The sequence below is a fragment of the Aquarana catesbeiana genome, linkage group LG13 (genome assembly GCF_042186555.1).
Source record: "Aquarana catesbeiana isolate 2022-GZ linkage group LG13, ASM4218655v1, whole genome shotgun sequence".
In the NCBI taxonomy this organism is placed as follows: domain Eukaryota; kingdom Metazoa; phylum Chordata; class Amphibia; order Anura; family Ranidae; genus Aquarana; species Aquarana catesbeiana.
Genome location: NC_133336.1, coordinates 185404758 through 185425946, shown reverse-complemented (window position 1 = coordinate 185425946; position 21189 = coordinate 185404758). Strand labels below are relative to the sequence as shown.

The following is a 21189-nucleotide window of genomic DNA, read 5'->3' as shown; positions in this document are numbered from 1 at the left end:
AAAAAGTTGTCACTAAATGATATATTGCTCACACAGGCCATGGGCATATGTGGAATTGCACCCCAAAATACATTTAGCTGCTTCTCCTGAGTACGGGGATACCACATGTGTGGGACTTTTTGGGAGCCTAGCCGCATACGGGGCCCCGAAAACCAATCACTGCCTTCAGGATTTCTAAGGGCGTACATTTTTGATTTTACTCCTCACTACCTATCACAGTTTTGAAGGCCATAAAATGCCCAGATGGCACAAACCCCCCCCAAATGACCCCATTTTGGAAAGTAGACACCCCAAGCTATTTGCTGAGAGGCATGTTGAGTCCATGGAATATTTTATATTTTGACACAAGTTGCGGGAATGTGACTTTTTTTTTTTTTTTTTTTTGCACAAAGTTGTCACTAAATGATATATTGCTCACACAGGTCATGGGCATATGTGGAATTGCACCCCAAAATACATTCTGCTGCTTCTCCTGAGTATGGGGATACCACATGTGTGGGACTTTTTAGGAGCCTAGCCGCGTACGGGACCCCGAAAACCAATCACCGCCTTCAGGATTTCTAAGGGTGTACATTTTTGATTTCACTCTTCACTGCCTATCACAGTTTCGGAGGTCATGGAATGCCCAGGTGGCACAAACCCCCCCCAAATGACCCCATTTTGGAAAGTAGACACCCCAAGCTATTTGCTGAGAGGCATGGTGAGTATTTTGCAGCTCTCATTTGTTTTTGAAAATGAAGAAAGACAAAAAAAAAAATTTTTTTTTTCTTTTTTTAATTTTCAAAACTTTGTGACAAAAAGTGAGGTCTGCAAAATACTCACTATACCTCTCATCAAATAGCTTGGGGTGTCTACTTTCCAAAATGGGGTCATTTGGGGGGGGTTTGTGCCACCTGGGCATTCCATGGCCTCCGAGACTGTGATAGGCAGTGAAGAGTGAAATCAAAAATTTACGCCCTTAGAAAGCCTGAAGGCGGTGCTTGGTTTTCGGGGTCCCATACGCGGCTAGGCTCCCAAAAAGTCTCACACATGTGGTATCCCCGTACTCAGGAGAAGCAACAGAATGTATTTTGGGGTGTAATTTCACATATTCCCATGGCATGTTTGAGCAATATATCATTTAGTGACAACTTTGTGCAAAAAAAAAAAAAAAAAAAAAAAAAAATTTGTCTCTTTCCCGCAACTTGTGTCACAATATAAAATATTCCATGGACTCGACATGCCTCTCAGCAAATAGCTTGGGGTGTCTACTTTCCAAAATGGGGTCATTTGGGGGGGTTTGAACTGTCCTGGCATTTTATGCACAACATTTAGAAGCTTATGTCACACATCACCCACTCTTCTAACCACTTGAAGACAAAGCCCTTTCTGACACTTTTTGATTACATGAAAAAATTATTTTTTTTTGCAAGAAAATTACTTTGAACCCCCACACATTATATATTTTTTTAAAGCAAATGCCCTACAGATTAAAATGGTGGGTGTTTAATTTTTTTTTTTCACACAGTATTTGCGCAGCGATTTTTCAAACGCATTTTTTGGGGAAAAAACACACTTTTTTACATTTTAATGCACTAAAACACACTATATTGCCCAAATGTTTGATGAAATAAAAAAGATGATCTTAGGCCGAGTACATGGATACCAAACATGACATGCTTTACAATTGCGCACAAACGTGCAGTGGCAACAAAATAAATACATTTTTAAAAGCCTTTAAAAGCCTTTACAGGTTACCACTTTAGATTTACAGAGGAGGTCTACTGCTAAAATTACTGCCCTCGATCTGACCGTCGCGGTGATACCTCACATGCATGGTGCAATTGCTGTTTACATTTGACGCCAGACCGACGCTTGCGTTCGCCTTAGCGCGAGAGCAGGGGGGACAGGGGTGCTTTTTTTTTTTTTTTTTTTTTTTTTTTTTTTTTTTTTTTATTTTTTTTGCTTTTTTATCTTATTTTAAAACTGTTCCTTTCATTTTTTTTTTTTAATCATTTTTACTGTTATCTCAGGGAATGTAAATATCCCCTATGATAGCAATAGGTAGTGACAGGTACTCTTTTTTGAAAAAATTGGGGTCTATTAGACCCTAGATTTCTCCTCTGCCCTCAAAGCATCTGACCACACCAAGATCGGTGTGATAAAATGCTTCCCCAATTTCCCAATGGCGCTATTTACATCCGGCGAAATCTAAGTCATAAAATGCTCGTAGCTTCCGGTTTCTTAGGCCATAGAGATGTTTGGAGCCACTCTCGTCTCTGATCAGCTCTATGGTCAGCTGGCTGAATCACCGGCTGCATTCTCAGGTTCCCTGTTGAGACAGGAGAGCCAGAGAAAAACACGGAAGACGATGGGGGGGGGGGGGGCATTCTCTCTGCTTGTAAAAGCAGTCTAGAGGCTAATTAGCCGCTAGGATTGCTTTTACATGAAAGCCGACCGCTGGCTGAAAAGAATGATACCAAGATGATACCTAAACCTGCAAGCATCATTCTGGTATAACCACTCAAAGTCGTGAATGCTGTACCTGAAGACAAAAATATGGCTAACAATAAAGCACAGTAAACGGTAAAGTATAAAAAACTGCATACCTGAAAAGCAAACATGATAAAACATAATAACAATAAAACATTGCAGAATAGAATACAGTAAAAAAGAGCAGAACAATAGAGAGAATAGAGAGAGAGAGAATAGAGAGAGAACAATAAAACGACAACTATTATTTTTTATTTTATATTTTTGTTTGTGTTTTTTTTTTTTTACACTTTTTTTGTAACTGTACCTTTTGTAACTGTAACCGGTTCCAGTCTCTCAAAATGCGATGGCATCTTGGGAGACTCTGTGAAAGTGTGTCCTAGTCTGTGCAATGCTGTACCCTACGCTAATACTCAGCTAGTGAATGGTAGCGTTCAAAACATTCACCAATGCAAAGACCAGGATTGTCAGGACAGGAGGGACAATAATAGCGGGTGTCACGCCTATATCCGCGCTTACTGCAGACACGACATCTTTTTTGGGGGGTTCGCTGGGTAGGGGTACTCGGGAGGACATAAAAATGCCTCTCATGCAGCCGACTGCATTTGGTTGGGGATGTGAATGGGGAAGTATGGGCGCTGCAGAAGTGGTGGGTTCCCAATTAGGATTGGCGAATGCAGCAGGAAGGGCACTATGGGCACGACGGGCCTGTGTTTGTCTTCTTGGTGGCAGCGGGACACTATTTGTGCTTGCCACCTCACCAGCTTGAACTGCACTTATGGGACTCGCCACGTCACCAAGTGTTACTGCAGTGCTGGTTTGACTACGACCGGGGTGTACTAGGCCGCTGGCGCTTGCCAGTTCACCAAAACGCTACCAAAAAAACTGTTAACGATCGCAGGGATCAGGCCTGACTCTGCGAACGCTGCAGTTATGCGTTTAGTGTTTTGTAAGTGACAGTGATCGATCGATACTGCACTTGGGTGGGCTGGGCGGAGGGACAAAACGCAGGTGCTAGCAGGTATCTGGGCTGATCCCACTAACACTGCGTTTTTGGGAACCCTAAACTGCTGGGGACGCTAGTATAGATCTGATCGGATCAGATATTGATCAGTTCAGATACTATACCACTAAGGGAGGTGTACAGTGCGTGCGTGGGTGTTAGCGCTACTGGCACTAACCTGACGCTGCCTGGGGCTGGTGCTTGCCAGTTCACCAAAACGCTACCAAAAAAACTGTTAGCGATCACAGGGATCAGGCCTGACTCTGCGAACGCTGCAGTTATGCGTTTAGTGTTTTGTAAGTGACAGTGATCGATCGATACTGCACTTGGGTGGGCTGGGCTGGGCCAGGCGGAGGGGCAAAACGCAGGTGCTAGCAGGTATCTGGGCTGATCCCGCTAACACTGCGTTTTTGGGAATCCTAAACTGCTGGGGACGCTAGTATAGATCTGATCGGATCAGATATTGATGCGTTCAGATACTATACCAATAAGGGAGGTGTACGGTGCGTGGGTGTTAGCGCTACTGGCACTAACCTGACGCTGCCTGGGGCTGGTGCTTGCCATTTCACCAAAACGCTACCAAAAAAACTGTTAGCGATCGCAGGGATCAGGCCTGACTCTGCGAACGCTGCAGTTATGCGTTTAGTGTTTTGTAAGTGACCGTGATCGATCGATACTGCACTTGGGTGGGCTGGGCCGAGCCGGGCGGAGGGGCAAAACGCAGGTGCTAGCAGGTATCTGGGCTGATCCCGCTAACACTGTGTTTTTGGGAACCCTAAACTGCTGGGGACGCTAGTATAGATCTGATCGGATCAGATATTGATCCGTACAGATACTATACCACTAAGGGAGGCGTATGCTGCGTGCGTGGGTGTTAGCAGTACTGGCGCTAATCTGACGCTGCCTGGGGCGACGCATATCACCGCCGGGCGATCAGGGGGCTAAATCTTTATTCGGTAATAAACGGCGGGTGCCCTGACACTATAAAAAATAAACTAACTAACCAGCGTCACCCGTAACGGTTATACAGTGATCAGTGGTGAAAGGGTTAACTAGGGGGCAATCAAGGGGTTAAAACATTTATTAGGTAGTATATGGGGGTCCCTGTCGCTATAAAACGCTGACGGCGAACCTAAATATTTACCTCACTAACTAGCATCACCAGCGACACTAATACAGCGATCAGAAAAATGATCGCTTAGCGACACTGGTGACGGGGGGTGATCAAGGGGTTAAAACTTTATTAGGGGGGGTTAGGGGGGTACCCTAGACCTACAGGGGGCCTAACACTCACTGCCCTGACACTAACTGTCACAAACTGACACCAATACAGTAATCAGAAAAAAAAAAAAAAAAAACCTGCTGGTGTCAGTTTGTGACAGGGGGGGGGGGGGTGATTGGGGGGGGATCGGGGGGCGATCGGGGGGGGGATCGGGGTGTTTAGTGTGCCTGGCATGTTCTACTGTGTGTGTGTGTGTGTTGTGCACTCACATTTCAGTCTTCTCTCCTCGGCCCGGAACGGAAAATACCGAGCCGAGGAGAGATGACATCATTTCCTCTGCCTCTGTGTACAATACAGAGGCAGGGAAATGATCCCATTGGCTGGGAGCGATCGCGAGGGGGGGGCCACGAATGGATGGCCTCCCCCTCACCTCCGATCGCCGGGGGACATTTGCCGACCGCCGCAGGCACCGGGGGGGGGTCCGATCGGACCCCCCACCCGCGGGCAGGCAAGGACGTACATGTAAGTCCTTTTGCCTGCCCGTGCCATTCTGCCGACGTATATAGTCGTGCGGCGGTCGGCAAGTGGTTAATGAAGTGATGGCTGGAACTGCTGATTTCCGGTATAAAAGGACTGGTTACAAGACTGTCCCTGATGATTTGAGAGTGACCCCAGTTAGTGGGGCCACTGAATGTGTTCTTGAGGGTGACTTGTCCCTGTGCAGTACCCTGTGCAGTGGGGAGGCAGGGGTTAAAGTCAAACCTGCACCTGTGTGTGCATCTCAAGAGGAAAATAGCGATGTGTCTAATGTCTGCCAGTCTCAAGTTGGCGGTGGGCTAGGACAGCCTGCAAGAGGTACAAATGCTGTCAATGTTGACGATTATGGAAAATGTATTGCTGTTGGGAAACTCCCAGGTTCTTGCAGAGCAAAAGCGGTAGTCAAAATGGGCCATTGCCCATAGCAACGGGTGGTAAGATAGCACAGTTGTCCCTAGACATCTCCAGGGAACTTCATGTATTGGAGTCGGAGGTTGCCCTGGACAACTGCGATGTCACTCTGGTGGGACGGAGTGGTACTGTAACATGTAATGGTAATGTGTTAGTACAAGCTGTTAGTACTAAAAATGTGCAGCTAAATGGTGGGTTAACACAACCTGTGAAAAATGCAAAGGTGTGTGAGGTTTATGAAGCACCAGCCGAGCAAGGTGGTGAATATGGGGTATTGCAACCTACTATGCTAAAACACATATTGCCACAATCTGACATGATTTACAATGACTTGTGTAATGAGTCTGCAACTAAGCCAGTCTGTTCTTATGTGTCTCCTTGGGCCAGAGGCGGCTCTAGACTTTGTGAGGCCTTAGGCAAAACTTAGACATGAGGCCCCACTGTATTATGAACTGTATTAGGAGGGTACAGTATAGGGGAGTGGACAGTACAGGGGGTAGGTAAGTGGGCATAATAAAGATATATTTTTCTCAAGCAGAGCTGCACAGGGAAACTGCTCTCACAGATCCTACCTATTCTGGTAGGCTGTCACAAAGAGAGAAATAAAGGGAGATGGGTGGAGAAAGAAAGACAGATGGAAGGAAGGAAAGAAGGAAAGAAAGATGGAAGGAAAGAAAGATGGAAGGAAAGAAAGATGGAAGGAAAGAAAGATGGAAGGAAAGAAAGATGGAAGGAAGGAAAGATGGAAGGAAAGAAAGAAAGAAAGATGGAAGGAAAGAAAGAGAGAAAGAAAGAAAGAGAGGGGGATGGAGGAAGAAGGAAGGTAAGAGAAAAAGAAAGAATGACAAAAAGAATGGAAATAAAGGAAGAAAGAAAGAGAGGGGGATGGAGAAAGAAAGAAAAAGAAGATGGACAGGAAAGAGAAAGGGGAAAAAAAGAAAGACAGATGGACAGGAAAGAAAGATGGAAGGAAAGAAAAAGAAAGAGAGGGGGATGGAGGAAGAAGGAAGGAAAGAGAAAAAGAATGGAAATAAAGGAAGAAAGAAAGAGAGGGGGATGGGGAAAGAAAGAAAGAGAGGGGGATGGGGAAAGAATGAAGGAAAGAGAGACAAAAAGAATGGAAAGAAAGGGGAATGGAGGAAGAAGGGAAGGAAGAGCATCCCCTACATCAGTGTACTCACTGGGAGGCAGGAGGGACTGGATGGATGGATGGATGGATCAGACTCCCCTTTTCCTGGGCTTCAGTTTGAATCTTCCCGCCCACACATCCCCTTCTGTGAGGCAGAGCAGAGAACACTGCCGAGGAGAGTGGGCGGGGCAGACACAGGAGGAGAGGGCGGGAGGAGGAGGAGCAGAAGCTCTCTCTCCTCTTCTGTCTGGCTGTGCGGGCAGCAGGGGGAGGGGGGAGATCTGTCAGAACAGGCTGTACACTGAGCGGCTCTCCCTCCCTCCCTGTGATCCGGAGATGTCTGTGAGCTCCGATCACATGTCTCACTCGCAGCCTGTTATCTCTCCCTGTAGCAGGGCGAGGGGACTCGGGACGGAGATCTCTGCTGCTGGAAGAGGCGGCTCTCTAATTAGGTAAACTAGCCAGCTGTGCGAGGCCCCTATGACTGCGAGGCCTGAGGCCACCGCCTATTTCGCCTAATTAGAGAGCCGCCTCTGCCTTGGGCGGATGGATCAGTGCTGAAGAGTACCGCTGCAGGGAGCACGCATACAACTGATTGGGATAGTTGGGGTAAAAATCTTATCTCCTTGATAGATGAGGTTTTTATGCACAAAAATAAGGTGGACAAAGTTTCTCCTGTGCCAGCAGGAGGGACTGCAGAACAGCTTGTACCTGAGGGCGCAGTGGCTGCTGCAGGGGCTAACCCTCATGAGCAGGATGAACCAAATAAGGGTGAGCGCACAGCAGAGACATTATCCGTGACCCACAAAACTGAGGTTGACATGGAGTGTCAAAGTGACGTTGTCACTGGTAATGTTCTGGAGCAGTTCACTGATACTGAGCCTGAGAAGTTGGGTATGAGTCCAGCACCTGGTAGCGCACTGGGTGAGCACCAGGCTGTGGTTACCTCCAGCTGGGAGGATGTTTGTTTGACAATTGCAACTTCTCAAGGCTCAGCAAATGAGTCTGTCTGCATTCCCAATGTAATGAAAGTCCCCAGAAAGGACTTTGGTCTGGGATTAAGGGTCTGGTCTGTAACCAAAGCATTAAAGGAGATGCTTAAACTTTGGGATGTACATCCCAATCTATATTGGGGTGTCTCCTCCACAGTCAGATGGCCTGGTACTGTGGAGTACCACTAGGTGGAGCACTAAATGGCAGGCTGTACAGAACAAAGGAGAACAAGACAGGAATGGTTTATTCTTGAATGTATTACTCTTGTTAAAAGTTGCTTCTGGGTATGCTGCTGGGTTAATTCCTGAAAAAATGGTATATGGGAGATGCTTTGGAGAAACTAAAAATGAGTCAATGTCTGAGGTTTCACCTCCTAACAGCCCGATGGGAAGCATTTCTGCGGCTATGGTCCAGGGTGGTGCTGGTCAGTTGTCGGTGAAGGGCGCGTATACTGCACCAGTGGACAAACCACGTGAGATGGAAGGGCCGAGCATGGACCAGAAAACGGCAGAAATCCTGACCGGGGCTCAGACAGAGGTGGTTAAAGAGACTGGGGTCACCAGTCCAATAATAGATTTATGTGACAAACCTGATATGGTCCCTGAGACAGGGAAATGGGTAAAAAGTGCAATAAGGTTGGTACGCGGATCAGACGAGAGCTCGCCTGTTCCGGTTTTGGATAGAAATCCAGGTGGTAGTAAAGGTCAAGTGGTAGGACAGCTGTCTGCAGAGTGGGTGAACCCAGGGGAGGTGACATCCTGTGAGGTTCCCGTGGGTGATGGCGGCCCTCCGGTATGTGTGCCCTCTGCAGACTCTGCCCTAGCAAATGCTGAAAAAAAAAGGCATTGGTGACATGTGCAACATTGAGAGGTGTAATGTTGGTTTGAAAATGTCTGTCAATGATGAACCAAATAATGTGTTAGTGGTACATTATAATGTGGTGTCCAAAGGTACAGGTAAACCTGGTAAACAATTAGTGACTGCTGAGTCAGGTACCAGAAATAAGAGGAGGGGTCCCGTTATAAACACCATAGAAATAGGCCCTCTACAGTCTCAGAACAGTAATGCTGAGAGAGGTTTTGGGAAACCAGGAAACTTGAAGCGTGGAGGCAAAAGAGTTGGTAAACCCAAGAGACCTATTGTGATGGGGAAAACGGGTACCATTGAGGGAAAAGGTGGTTACTCATCAGGCGTAGTGTCTGGAGCAGGTTCTCTTCAGAATCAGGAAACTGAGTTGGAAGGAAGTAGCAGGAAAGGCAGGGGGCCAACAGAAAAGAAATGTGAGCTCAGGAACCCCAAGGACAGAGGGAGTAGGCTGAGTATAGGGAAATGTAGGACCCTGTTAAGATCCAGGGTGGGACGTACCTGGAAGCGCACCCGAAAAGGTTGGGCCTACGTGGCTGACAGCCAGCACAGAGGTGTCCCAACCATGACGGGTGCAGGTGTTCCTCCCTCCGGATCGAAACAAAGGGGGAGGAGATGCTGTCAAGGTAAAATTGATAGTTTGGGGGTCACAGGATATGCACATTTGCTTGGTGCAAGGCTACAGAGCATAAATGTGGACTGGAGAAAACTGCTTTCGCAGCTTTCTCCAGATTTTGAGATCCACCAGCATATTGACTGGTCAGGTGTGTGTTGGGCTATTTGTAGACACCTGACCATAGTTCTGGGCTCCACCCTCCCGAGGAGTCCAGGCAAGCAAGGGAGAAGTGTGCATGTCTGCACAGGTCTGTCAGAGTAGACAGAGGGTCCAAGCCTATGGGCTGGAAAAGGAAGCTGAAAAAGAGTGCTGAGGTACTGGGTGTACAGGAACTCTGTTATAGAGCCGAGAGGGCTGAAGCATAAGTCTGAGCAGCAGTGCTGCTAAAGAGAGCCAGGTGGCTTGGTATTTTTGATTGAACTTACATTGTTGCTGTGGAAAGCTGAAACCCCTGTGTGGGCAACTCTTCTGTTATCGGACATTTTCTTTCTTTAATAAAAGTGGGCCTACAAGCGAAGTGGAAGGAAAATGATAAATGGTTTTCAAAATTTTCTACAAATAAATATGTGAAAAGTGTGGTGTGCATTTGTATTCAGCCCCCTTTACACTGATACCCCTAACTAAAATCTAGTGAAACCAATCGCTTTCAGTAGTCACCTAATTAGTAAATAGAGTCCACCTGTGTGTAATTTAATCTCAATATAAATACAGCTGCTCTGCGAAGCCAAGGAACACACCAGACAAGTCAGGGATAAAGTTGTGGAGAAGTTTAAAGGGGTTGTAAAGGTAAACATTTTTTCACCTTAATGCATTCTATGCATTAAGGTGAAAAAACTTTTGACAGTACCGCCGCCCCCAGCCCCCCCGTTTTACTTACCTGACGCCTCGAATCTTCGCTGCTCGTTCTTGTCATCTTCGCTGCAGCTCAGCCTGGTCGCTGATTGGCTGCAGTGGATGGATTGAAAGCAGCGCAGCCATTGGCTCGCGCTGCTGTCAATCACATCCGATGACGCGGCGCGCCGGGGGGGCGGGGCCGAGTGATACAGCGAGCGGCTATAGCCGCCGGCTGTATCACGGGAGCGCGCCCGCAAGCACTCACCACCATGCGAGGGAGCTCGCATTAAGGTGGTGAATGCTTGCGGGGAGGAGCTGAAACAGCCGCCGAGGGACCCCAGAAGACTAGGTTCGGGGCCACTCTGTGCAGAACGAGCTGCACAGTGAAGGTAAGTATGATATGTTTGTTATTTTAAAAAAAAAAAAAAATTACCTTTACAACCGCTTTAAAGCAGGGTTAGGTCTTAAAAAATATCCCAAGCTTTGAACATCTCACAGAGCACTGTTCAATCCATCATCCAAAAATGGAAAGAGTATGGCACAACTGTAAACCTACCAAGACATGGCCGTCCACCTAAACTGACAGGCCGGGCAAGGAGAGTATTAATCAGAGAAGCAGCCAAGAGACCCATGGTAACTCTGGAGGAGCTGCAGAGATCCACAGCTCAGGTGGGAGAATCTGTCCACAGGACAACTATTGGTCTTGCACACAAATCTGGCCTTTATGAAAGAGTGGAAAGAAGAAAGACATTGTTGATAGAAAGCTATAAGAAGTCTCAGAGACCTTGCTTTGTGCGCAGTCATGTTGGAACAGGAAGGGGCCATCCCCAAACTGTTCCTACAAAGTCGGGAGCATGAAATTGTCCAATATGTCTTGGTATGCTGACGCTTTAAGAGTTCCCTTCACTGGAACTAAGGGGCCAAGCCCAACCCCTGAGGAACAACCTCACACCATAATCCCCCCTCCACCAAATGATTTGGACCAGTGCACAAAGCAAGGTCCATAAAGACATGGATGAGCGAGTTTGGGATGGAGGAACTTGACTGGCCTGCACAGAGTCCTGATCTCAACCCGATAGAACACCTTTTGGGATGAATTAGAGCGGAGACTGCGAGCCAGGCCTTCTCGTCCAACATCAGTGCCTGACCACTCAAATGCGCTTCTGGAAGAATGGTCAAACATTCCCATAGACACACTCCTAAACCTTGTGGACGGCCTTCCCAGAAGAGTTGAAGCTGTTATAGCTGCAAAGGGTGGGCCAACTCAATATTGAATCCTACGGACCAAGACTGGGATGCCATTAAAGTTCATGTGCGTGTAGGCAGGTGTCCCAATACATTTGGTAATATAGTGTATGTTTTCTGCTTCCGCATTCTATGGGATTGCAAGCAAAGCCACTTTTACCAAATGTACCACAAAAGAACACCACACAAAATAACCAGATTCAAAACGGCCATAGACTTTGGTTTAAATAACAATTTAATAAAATTCAATGCTAACACATCAATTAGATATGTGATTAGAGTGGTTAATTTACTAACGGCAAATAGACTGCTAATTTTGCAAGGGAATTTTGCAATGATGTGCATGAGAGCTCTCTGGGCTCTCACCCTCCTCACTGGATCAGAGACAGCAGCGGGGGTCATTGGCGGCTGCTGCTGCTGTCAATCACAGTCAGTGAGGGAGGAGCGAGAGGCGTAGCCGAGCCATGCTCAGTGTGTCAATGGACACATAGGGGTTTATTTACTAAAGCTAGAGAGGGCAATATTAGTCACAGTTCTGCAGAGAAACCAATCAGCTTCTAACCTCAGCTTGTTTAATTAAGCTTTAGCAATAAAACCTGGGAGCTGATTGGTTTCTCTGCAGAATTGTGACCAATTTTGCCATCTCTAGCTTTAGTAAATAAATCCCTTAGAGAGGGGCTCGAGCGAGCATGCACGAGTGCCCCCAGAGAAAAAGGCTTGCTAGGGGGGCATTCAGCAGGGGGGAAGAAGAGGAGGATCAGGACTGCTCTGTGCAAAACCATTGCACAGAGCAGTTAAGTATAACGTATTTGTTATTTAAAACAAATTTGAGTATATACCATCACTCTAAAGTAAGAGAAGGCACTTTACTGAGTTAAGAATACATACCTAAATATACCGTATTTATCGGCATATAACACACACTTTTCCCCCCTAAAAATCAGGGGGAAATCGTGTGTGCGTGTTATGCGCTGATCCCTGCTACTCGGAGTGGAAGGAAGGGACGAGTGCCGCTCGATGACACAGAGCCACACCCTCCTGTGTATCCGCCGCTGTCACACACAGTCCCGCCCCCCTGGCCCGGCACTGGACCACTGCTCTGTCCATCATATGAGCCAGGCGGGACTGTGAGTGACTGAGCGCCGGATACACAGGAAATCGCGGATCTGTGTCATCCAGCACTGGTGCGGCTGCAATCATCTGCAAAGGTGAGTCTGCCGATGTATACTAAACAGGCTGCAATCATGGGCATGCTAGAGGCTGCAGATGGGAATGTTAGAGGCTGCAATAATGGGCACATTAGAGGCTGCAGATGGGCATGTTAGAGGCTGCAATAATGGGCACATTAGAGGCTGCAGATGGGCATGTTAGAGGCTGCAATAATGGGCACAGAGGCTGCAGATGGGCATGTTAGGGGCTGCAGGTGGGAATGTTAGAGGCTGCAATAATGGGCATATTAGAGGCTGTAGATGGGCATGTTAAAGGCTGCAATAATGGGCACATTAGAAGCTGCAGATGGGCATGTTATAGGCTGCAATAATGGGCACATTAGAGGCTGCAGATGGGCATGTTAGAGGCTGCAGATGGGCATGTTAGAAGCTGCAATAATGGGCATATTAGAGGCTGCAGGTTGGCATGTTAGAGGCTGCATATGGGCACTAAACAGGCTGCAAAAATGGGCATATTAGAGGCTGCAGATGGGCATAGATCAGGCTGCATTGTGGGGCACTGGTGAGGCTGCAGAGCACTGACCCTTATTTTAAAATTTGTTTTTTTTTTCTGAAACTTGCCTCTTAAAGTTAAGGTGCGTGTTATACGTCGTTGAATACGGTAATATTTTTTTTAAACCAGAGTTTAGTGTCACGTTAATGTTTTTCTTGAACATCACAGTTTATTCAGAGTAATATTCTGTAACATAAGTTATCTTGTGACTCAGTTTGTGCAGAGTCATAGTATAAAGGTGATCAGTCATTCCGGGCAGAATAGATCACATGTTCCACTGTCAGCAAAGCAATGAATCTGTTTGTGTATTATGAAACATTATTATGAAATGTTCATAGGACTCGCTGACCCAGCTGGCAAAGCAAAATTACAGACACCTGATAAGGAAGTTATTAGTAACAAGAAATGAGTGTATTTGCAAGAGTGTCTCAGATGAAGATGTGGATTTGTGGAAAGACAATGCCATGGCAGAGAGTGGGAATGTCTTAGGAGGGTCTGCCGGCTGCTGTTAGTTTAGTATCTAATGCATAGCTGCATAGCTCCCAACAGTCCCTGACTTGGAGGGACTGTCCCTCATTTGAAGCAATGTCCCTCTGTCCCTCCTCCTTTTGTCCCTCATTTTGGTCTGATCTATATAGTTGTATATAAAAAGCACTTTTTATCTTTCAAAAAGTGTTTCCCAGTGCTAAAACCTTTCATCCAATTTCTAAATTGCTGCATTTGTAAATTTTAAAAGCCAATATAAGGGAATATAAAATATAAAATGTAATAGAAAAAAAAAATCCTTGTGGATTTAATTAACCTTTTTTTTTTGGTTAATTCTCCTTTAACGGGGTGTGGCAGGAGGCGTGTCCTATGCCTACATACCGTGTTTCCCCGAAAATAAGCCCGGGTCTTATAATAATGTTGCCAACAAAAGACACAGTAGGGCTTATTTTCGGGGTAGGTCTTACCATGTAATGTCTTCTCTCCTCCTCTCTCTCCCTGCCTGACAGGAATCCCCAGTGTAAACTGAGTTAAAATGCTTGTAAAATCCTATAATCCACTCTATTACAGTAGTATATAATGTACAATATGTTTGTTTCTGTAATATAATTGTGCCAAATACCTTCGTTATAGCGCCGCTCTGCGCTTCTGTGACCCGACGGAGCTCTCTGTCCCGCAATTATATTACAGAAACACACACATTGTACATTATTTACTACTATCATAGTGTGGATTATAGGATTTTACAAGCATTTTAAACTAGGGCTTATTTTCGGGGTAGGGCTTATATTGCAGCCTTCCTGGAAAATAACGCTAGGTCTTATTTTCGGGGAAAAACTGTACGTTTGCTAATAGGTGTCCCTCATTCCTATCTTAAAATGTTGGGAGGCATTATCTAATGCTCCATTCGCACATGCGATTAGCCATGCTGAAAATCCCAGTGGCAAGAATCGACTGACTTCCTGTGGCTTGCATTGACAGCTGTGGCCACCAACAGCCTGGCATTGCAGTGTATGGGGTTGGTAGGCGCAGTGATTCGTGACTGTTTTCGCATAGACAGTGATTACCTGTGGTGATTGCAGCTGGACACACCTTGTGTCCGCCTAAGCACAATCACCAATTGTGATCACTGGCTGCATGAAGAGCTGCACCGGCCATCAGCCTGTCATTGCACCGTACAGGCTTGGAGGCTGCAGCTATCCCAGGGCTGCTGTTAGAAATTACGAGGCCCCATACAACCTACCTGATAGGGCCCCTTCTGGCCAAAAGTGACTGAGGACATAGATTTATCAGTCCCTTTCTCTACAGATGAATGAATAGGAAACGCTTTCAGGCTTCCTGTTAACCAGTTCAATACCGGGCATTTTCACCCCCTTCCTTCCCAGACCAATTTTTAGTTTTCAGCGCTGTCGCACTTTAAACGACAATTACGCGGTCGTGCGACGTTGCACACAAACAAAATTGACGTCCTTTTTTCCCCACAAATAGAGCTTTCTTTTGGTGGTATTTGATCACCTCTGCGGTTTTTATTTTTTGCGCTATAAACAAAAGAAGAGCGACAATTTTGAAAAAAACAATATTTTTTACTTTTTGCTATAATAAATATCCCATTTTTTTTTTTTTTTTTTAAAAACAAATTTTTTCCTCAGTTTCGGCCGATATGTATTCTTCTACATATTTTTGGTAAAAAAAATCGCAATAAGCGTATATTGATTGGTTTGCGCAAAAGTTATAGCGTCTATAAAATATGGGATAGATTTATGGCATTTTTAAAAAAAAAAAAATTATTAATTTTTTTTTTACTAGTAATAGCGGCGATCAGCGATTTTTTTTTTTTTTTTTTTTTTTTTTTTTTTTTTTTTTCGTGACTGCGACATTATGGCGGACACATCGGACACTTTTGACACATTTTTGGGACCATTCACATTTATACAGCGATTAATGCTATAAAATTGCATTGATTACTGTGTAAATGTAACAGGCAGTGAAGGGGTTAACCACTAGGGGGTGGGGAGGGGTTAAATGTGTTTCCTAGGGAGTGCTTCTAACTGTAGGGGGCGGGGACGTACAAGGGGAGGAGACCGATCAGTGTTCCTCCGTTCTGGGAACACAGATCGCTCTCCTCTGAACTGACAGGACGTGGATCTGTGTGTTTACACACACAGATCCACGGTCTGGCCCGGTTAACGGGCAATCGCGGGTGCCCGGCAGACATTGCCGGGTACACGCACCGGGTCCCGAGCAACGCGGCGGGCGAGCGCGCGCCCCCTAGGTGGCCGGGAACCCGAGGCCGTCATATGACGTCCACCCAGGATGGGAGATCCCATCTGTGGACGTCATATGACTATTGGCGGGTAGGGAAGTGGTTAATTAACAAACTGAAGCATAGTGAACACAGTTTACCATGTTTCAGGGATAAATTGTACACAAAAGGTGATTGGTACCGATCGTTCGCTGTGTTCATTCAGGAAAGGAAGGGGCCAGTACATGACATATTTACCAGCCCCTTCCCCTGCTCTCCAACCTGAAAGATCCCCTTGTGTGCTCACAGCAGCTGCCAAAGGGAGAGGAGAGGAGGGAAGCTGGCAGCGCTGTGGGGGAAAGGGGTACACAGGGGGGGCCCAGACAGCAGATGGAAGGGGTGCATGTGCTAGAACCATTTCCTCTGCAGTGCAGCCAGAGGGAGAAAGAGATTGAGAAGCTGACAGCGCTGCAAAGGGGAGGCAGAAGAGGATCGGTGTCTACGATAAGACAGTACAGCCGGCCCTCCTGCTCGGCAGGTGCCAGGGCCCCCCCTTTTAAAGTGATGGGGCCCGGGCCCAGTACAGGAGGGCTGGCTGTATTGCCTTATCAGCGGCCCTGAGCTATCCACACGCAGCTGTGAATCCAAGCTGCAGGAATCAGTAGATTCTTGCCACATGAATTTGCAGCGTGGAAAAATGCCCATGTGTATGGAGCCTTATAGCGAACCTGTGCTTTGCCCATGCATAGAGAAACGGCAGGTTCACTTAACTGCTGCCCTTCCCACTGATTCGTTCATCTGTGTTGATCAATGAAGGCTCAATCCAAGGAAGCATAGAAAGCAATTGTTTTCTATGTGCTCAGTCCATACCAAATAGATGCATTGCATAAAGATTGTCAGCATGTCTGAATTTTCACGTGGTCTGAAGCATAGCAATGTGTTACAAAGCCTGGCAGCAGGTCAAAATGTTTTTCTTAAACCAGTAGTAAACTCCGCTTTTCCATTTGTATGGAAGATGGAATCCCTGTCAGCAGAGTCCGCATAGCTCTGGAAGGCTCTTTTACAGGTAAGTCTTACATAATGTGCTAGTATGCAGTGCACACCAGCACATTATGCCCTTCATTTGCAGGGGATTTTTTTGTTTTAGATGAGATTTTACTGCCACTTTAACTTTTAATAAATGTGAAAAAAAAGATATTGCGTAAACACTGCTATGCATTGCGCTTTATGGACATGGGCTATCATTAATTACCGTATATACTCGAGTATAAGTCGTTCCGAGTATAAGTCGAGGCCCTAATTTACCACAAAAAAATGGGAAAAACTTATTGACCTGAGTATAAGACGAGGGTGAGAAATGCACAGCTACTGTAAGTGGAAAAGAGGGTCAACAATGCCCATTTGCAGCCTCACTGTGCCCATTTGCAGCCATAGGTCCCCCGAACTTTAAACTCGGTAGTAAAGGGTTCCTAGATGCCCCCCTAGCTGCAGCCAAAATTTGGGGTCTCTGAACCCGAAGGGTCCCAAAATGACATTGCTGCAGATGGACACAGTTGACCCAATTTGGGACCCCGTATCTTGGGGCAACTTAGTGCTAAGAACCCCAAATTTGGTGTGCAAACCCAGTGGAACTAGCACCATAAAATATCCGAAGCTGGGGTTTCTAGCACCAAGTGGCCCCGAGATACAGGGCCCCAAAAATCAGTTCAGAAAATGTCAAGCACTTTTCTGTAGCAGAGAATGACATTTTCCGAACCAGGTTTGGGGCCCCGTATCTCAGGGTCACTTGGTGCTAGGAACTCCATCTTTGGATATGTTATGATACCAGTTCCACTGGGTTTGCACACCAAATTTGGGGTTCCTAGCACTTGGTGGCCCTGAGATACGGGGCCCCAAATTTGGTTCAGAAAATGTCAAGCACTTTTCTGCAGCAGAGAATGACATTTTCCAAACCGATTTTGGGGCCCCGTATCTCAGGGCCACTTAGTGCTAGGAACTCCATCTTTGGATATGTTGTGGTACCAGTTCTACTGGGTTTGCACACCAGGTGGCCTTGAGATACGGGCCCCTAAAGTCGGTTCGGAAAATGAAATTTTTTGCTGCAGAAAAGTGCTTGACTCCAGTATAATAGGGCATACACACGGTCGGACTTGGACATTCCGACAACAAGATCCATGGATTTTTTCCGACGGATGTTGGCTCAAACTTGTCTTGCATACACATGGTCACACAAAGTTGTCGGAAAATCCGATCGTTCTGAACGCGGTGACGTAAAACACGTATGTCGGGACTATAAACGGGGCAGTGGCCAATAGCTTTCATCTCTTTATTTATTCTGAGCATGCGTGGCACTTTGTCCGTCGGATTTGTGTACACACGATCGGAATTTCCGACAACGGATTTTGTTGTCGGAAAATTTTATCTCCTGCTCTCCAACTTGTGTGTCGGAAAATCCGATGGAAAATGTCCGATGGAGCCCACACGCGGTCGGAATTTCCGACAACACGCTCCGATCGGACATTTTCCATCGGAAAATCCGACCGTGTGTACGGGCCATAAGTTGAGGGGGGCACTTTCAGCACAAAAAAATGTGCTGAAAAACTGGACTTATACTAGAGTATATACGGTAATGCCATTGACTAAACATAGATATATAGATAGAGAGAGATATATATACACACACACACACACACACACACACACACACACACACACACACACACACATTCTATTACCAAAAGTATTGGGGTGCCTGCCTTTATACGCACATGAACTTTAATGGCATCCCAGTCTTAGTCCGTAGGGTTCAATATTGAGTTGGTCCACCCTTTGCAGCTATAACAGCTTTAACTCTTTTGGGAAGGCTGTCCACAAGGTTTAGGAGTGTGTCTATGGGAATGTTTGACCATTCTTCCAGACAAGAGCATTTGTGAGGTCAAGCACTGATGTCGTGAAGGCCTGGCTCGCAGTCTCCACTATAATTCATCCCAAAGGTAATCTATTGGGTTGAGGTCAGGACACTGTGCAGGTCAGTCAAGTTCCTCCACCCCAAACTCACTCATCCATGTCTTTATGGACCTTGCTTTGTACACTGGTGTGCAGTCATGTTGGAACAGGAAGGGGCCATCCCCAAACTGTTCCTACAAAGTTGGGTGCATGAAATTGTCCAAAATGTCTTGGTATGCTTCAAGCCTTAAGAGTTCCCTTCACTGGAACTAAGGGGCCAAGCCCAACCCGTGAAAAACAACCTCACACCATAATCCTCCTGTCCACCAAATGATTTGGAGGGGTGGCCCGATACTTTTGGCAATAGCGAGTTTGGGATGGAGGAACTTGACTGACCTGCATCTCAATACCTTTGGGATGAATTAGAGCGGAGACATCGAACCAGGTCTTCTTATCCATATCAGTGCCTGACCTCTCAAATTTAAAGCTGTTATAGCTGCAAAGGGTGGGCCAACTCAATATTGAACCCTGCTGAAAGACTCAGGTTCCCTTAAGTTTACATGCAGGTGTCCCAATACTTTTGGATATATATTTATATTTATTTATGTATTTATATATGCTGTGTAACAAGGGCAGACTGACGACTCATGGGCCCCCCGGGCAATAGGAGATTATGGGGCCACACAGTATACACACACACAGTATACAATCACACAGTATACACATACATGTACACAGAGTGTACACAAAAGTGAAAAAGTGCAGCGCTATATTTCAATAGAAAATGCTTATATATATATATAAGTATCTCTATGTGAGAGTATATCCGTGTAAGTGACAACTCTTAACAAAAAAATGAACAAAATAAACTCAGTATAAATGTGCTATTGTGATCTAATGTGACAATCTCAAAAAGTTTATATCCTCATAAATTATCCTAATATAAAAGTGACCAATAAACATGGATGGGATCCAACTATCCTCATATAGGGGTAGGAAACAAAGAAGATCTTGAATCAGTCTCTCAGGTTGTAACCATTCAATAAAATGTCAAGGTGATCTCAAACACGTGTGTGTGGATCTCATCTTGTTGAATACATATTCAAAAACATGGAGGTTCCTCTTGTATTCAAATCTGCGAGATATAAAATGCCCTTACCGGAACTGGTGGACTCACAGGCCGTTGGCTGTGAGTCATGCAGGCTTTTACCGTATAAACGTTATAGAGATGTCTCCTCTCTTGGGGATGGCTGAGATGTATCCCACCACTCTGAACTCTCCTGGATGGGGCCGCGTCCTTCCGGAAGGAATCCCGTAGTCGCCTAGAGTCCTCCACCGGATATCGCTCACTTGGCAATCCCCATATATAGTGAAAAAAGGAAAGAAAGCTTCCACATGGTGTAAAATCCCGGGTAACAGGAGATTTTATTAAAAAAAATTTCCAAATAAAAAACAAGTAAAAAATTTTTTTGCTCAAATGAATAAAATATCTGGCGCAGTGAATTCCGATGGCTGTGATAGCGTCACACACCCGACGCGTTTCGTCTGCTTAGACTTCAACTGGGCACCCACTTGTACAAGTGCACAAGCAGTTTTGCCCTTTTACTTTGATTGCAATGACATATTTCATACATCACAGCCATGGCGTATAGTGTACGTCCTTGGCAGTGAAAGGGTTAACACACATAGCTACCAGCAAAGTGAAATGGAAGCATAAAGGCAATGACTGTTTTTGGTAGATATTTGCTCATTCTAAATTCTGTAATCGGTGACCAGGATATGATGAGCGCAAGAAAATGGAGATTTCACAAGCTGTTGAGTCACGTGCAGAAAGATAGGTCATATTTTGCCCTGTTCCGTGTGTTTTGCAGAGTAGTATACATTTCCCTCTTTGTTCCTGTAAGTTAAGAACAAATAGACAGTTTCAGTTCCCATTACAGTACATGGAAAAATTATATTTTTCAACATATTCAGTATCTGTATTATACAAAAACGTCTGTACATTCAAAAGCAGGCAGAACTGCAGTAGAATATAAGCATAAGCCAACTGTCCACCCCCAATGGACCAGAGCAATTTTTACATTTCTGCTATAGACCTGTTTATTTGGCAATTACTTAAGATAAGAAAGTATTACATATATTTTTTTAAGAACATACAAGACTTTCTTTTCACGATATTGACCTGCAACAATTTTTTTTTTTTTGCAAGCCTTAGACCAGGCGTCAGCAACCTTTTTACACTTAAGCGCCGGATTCAATGTATGTGAATGAATGGAGGGCCACATTCACCTGCTAATAAATGAAGATAGTAATCTGGACCCCTTTACATTACACAGCCCCTGCACCTTTGAACCCTTTTACATTACACGGCCCCGCACCTCTTGACCCCTTTACATTACACAGCCCCCGCACCTTTGGACCCCTTTACATTACACAGCCCCTTCACCTCTGGACCCCTTTACATTAC

At 45.7% G+C, this 21189-nt stretch overlaps 1 protein-coding gene across 3 annotated transcripts in view; it reads right to left on the bottom strand.

The window, feature by feature from the left end:
* CTSK (cathepsin K) overlaps nt 1-20619 on the bottom strand; it is a 61597-nt gene extending 40978 nt beyond the window's left edge. For 2 of the 3 annotated variants that reach the window (XM_073609650.1, XM_073609649.1), the window contains exon 1: nt 19882-20609. The gene's annotated coding sequence lies outside the window, so the exon portion shown is untranslated. Of the gene's footprint in view, nt 1-19881 lie in introns of all 3 variants that reach the window. The other variant, XM_073609652.1, reaches the window with a different exon arrangement.
* Between the last annotated feature and the right edge of the window lie 570 nt (nt 20620-21189).